The sequence below is a fragment of the Asparagus officinalis genome, chromosome 2 (assembly GCF_001876935.1).
Source record: "Asparagus officinalis chromosome 2, Aspof.V1, whole genome shotgun sequence".
Classification (NCBI taxonomy): Eukaryota; Viridiplantae; Streptophyta; class Magnoliopsida; order Asparagales; family Asparagaceae; genus Asparagus; species Asparagus officinalis.
In genome coordinates this window covers 59,034,060-59,037,200 of record NC_033795.1, presented here as the reverse complement: position 1 = coordinate 59,037,200, position 3,141 = coordinate 59,034,060, and the positions used below count along the sequence as shown (strand labels likewise).

The 3,141-nt window shown below is 34.4% G+C and overlaps 1 long non-coding RNA gene across 1 annotated transcript; it reads right to left on the bottom strand.

Moving 5' to 3' along the window:
- LOC109829554 lies at positions 201-1,446 on the bottom strand. The gene is made up of 4 exons (XR_002244070.1): positions 1,390-1,446; positions 1,251-1,292; positions 403-569; positions 201-294 (listed from the first exon to the last, which is right to left on the bottom strand). It is a non-coding gene; the product is annotated as an uncharacterized LOC109829554 (long non-coding RNA).

Genomic DNA, 3,141 nt, shown 5'->3' with positions numbered 1-3,141 from the left:
TCCGTGCACTTGCGGATTTGAGTGAACATCGTACAATATTAATAACATATATAGTAGCAAGTCCTTCAGCCACGCTGACATACATCACACTAGAATGGGCTACTGCGAAGTAACAAGTTTTCAAAAAACACTTCAACGGTTCCCCATTACAACTTAATATAGGTAGAGAATAAAATTAGCAGCTCGATCAACTTGAAGAAGACGAAGTAGAATCTGTCGTCATGTACTAAAACTCTACATGTCCAGGCTAGGGTAAAAGCAGCACCTCAGTCATTCTTCGTGACCTCTCATCACCTCAACTATCAATTTACATCAAATCAAATAAAAATGAAATCAGTAACAAGAATTTTATATATGGAATTGACCAGTGGAGAGTTCTAATTAGTGGAACTAAGTATATACCCTAGTTAGAGAGCAGTCTGCTGCTGGTGAGAGTAGTGGTGATTGGGATCAAGCAAGTTCACTTGGAGAAAGTTTCGTGAATCGAATTAGGGCATGCCTTCATATTCATTCGAGGTTGTTGCAGGTAACATGTTCATTTGCTGCTGGGCTCTCTCATTTTTAGCTATCTGTTTATAACATTGGCCCTGTTAGTAACGTAGAAGAATGGAAATATATACACTAAACAGATGATAAAGGAACTAGATTAATAAGTAATGGTTGCAAAAATTCAAACCCCAAAGTGAAACCTAACTATGATATCTTAGGCTATCTTAGGATAATATACAAATTTTTGTATACAACAATTTGTGTGACTGTCTAGTATAGAGCTTTCAGAGTTCAAAGATTCATTTGTTATAGTGTACATTGAAGTTTATCGTGGAATTAGAAATGTGTGAAAGTTACATCAACCTCATATATTAGCTCTCACTGAAAATGAAGCTAATTTCTTACTCTTCATCTAAACCGTTCATCTCCAATGCATTCCGTCCTAAAATTTTAAATTTGCCTTTATACTCAAAATGATATAAAAGCATAAAACTAGTGAAGCTAACTGTACAAGGATAGCTTTCAGCATAACATGCATATATATATATATGAAAAATTCTTCAATCATGTTTAAGTTAAATCGGTGGTTTAATGCTTTCTCAAATGAATTAAGCTCGGGACACGAGTAAGATTATTGGCGTGCAAAATTTTTATAGGCAAGAAAATAAAAAGGGATAAGTTCTTGCTACATGCTATATAGTTAATCGATCAGCTAGCTAAATGTATTTAATAGGCAACATAACTGGGAATTAAGAAATTACCTTGTTCCTTAAGCACATATTATCATTTTGCAACTCCATCCCCTACAAGATAAAATCATTAACTATGACAACTTTCAGGAGAGTAAGAGAACAGACATATACTGATGCTTATTACAAGGGATTTTATTCTTCTTCTCACCCTTTTTTGCATGTATTCAATCTCAGCATACAACAACTCATTCTGCACATAAGGAATAAAATTAGCACCCAATTCAATCAGTCTAATGACTTGGAGGATTTATTAGTAGTCCCGAAACATATATAATATTGGTTGGCAGACAGAAAATAACTACCAAGTTCATTATTTGCACTTTATATACAGCTAATCTTAATTCACAACAAATAAGTCATGGATGGAAAAGTAATATGTAAACCACACCAAATAATTCATGGATGTCTCACCCAGTGCAGTAAATGATAGAGTCTGCAACAACCCATGATCCATCGGCAAATAAAACTTTTCCATCTTCACAAAGAGAGTCAATCAGAAAATACACATGTTAACTTGGCAATTGTTACTTCATATTAGCAAATAATGCTTGATTATAGTAAAATAGCTTCATGCATGTGATGCTATATATAATTGCTTTAAATGTCTATACATGCATGTACAATGTGGTGGCATTTGCAGTATATGACTTGGGAATACCTGTTGCTTTAAATGTCTATACATGCATGTACAATGTGGTGGCATTTGCAGTATATGACTTGGGAATACCTGTAGATGTATGTGCAGGTTTTGATATTTGGATATGACTTTTGAAAGACCTTAAGAGATTTGAAGAGATTTGGCAATGAGATGTACTTTTTTTGCTACACCCACCAGCTCCAATGATATGTCTTGGCCACTAAGCGAGTTCCCAACAACTACAACTACCTATGTGTAGTGTTTAAATAAAGTAACTTCTTGTTAGCTGTACTAGAAATTTGATGAGAAAATACACGACAATATACACAGAAAATAATTTTTTTCTACTAGCAATTTCCTCACAACATACAAGTGTTCTATATTAATTCTGTGATTGGTACACATGTATGTTTTACAAAAAAATTTATTATTTACATTACTACTTTAATGTTAGGCAGTGTGTGAGAATAAGAATTCATAACTTTAAAATGAGAAAATTCTTCTAACATCACTATGAAATGGCTTGGGAACTCAATATACAAGGCTATGAATCTGCTTACTAGTCCATCTATCCATTCCTTCACAAAACAAACAATAAACATCAGAGTCACACTAAGAATAAATCAATTTATCGCTATCCTCCAATTCCATTTCTACTGTTTTTGATATGATAAAGTGATCACTTACCTCTAATGCTTGGCAATTTCAGCATACAACTTTTTTGCATGAGATGGCCGGAGTCTTTTCCATGGATCAGTTCGGTAGAGGGCAACAGAGGAACTGAAGACGGATCTGATGAAGGCCGGGGAAATGCCTTCGATGTTGAGAAGGCAAGTCCCTGAGCTTGGGCCGAGCCCTGGTACAGATCCAAACTGGTATTGGAATCTTGTAAAGAGATTCTTGAGGTGAATCTCCATGAGAATGGCACTAAAAATCAGTTGAAATACTGCAAGATTCAAAAGTTATAATGAGTGTAGAATCAATATTTTGCAAAGAAGAACTCAGTTTCTTAGTTAGACCCCGGAAGTATAATATAAATAACTTTAATTCCAATGCAGATTACAGAAAACATAGAGCTAAAAGATTGAATTTCTCATTTCAAACAACTGAATCCCTAAAGATCCTCAATTAAAAATCTCTATAAAGTGAATTCGAAAGGCTAAGAAAAACCTAAATTTCTTTGAACAATGAAAGCACCCAATTCACGGGGAGTTCCATTTCTAGTTGGTATAAATCAAAATCGCTAGACATGCCCAAAAGACA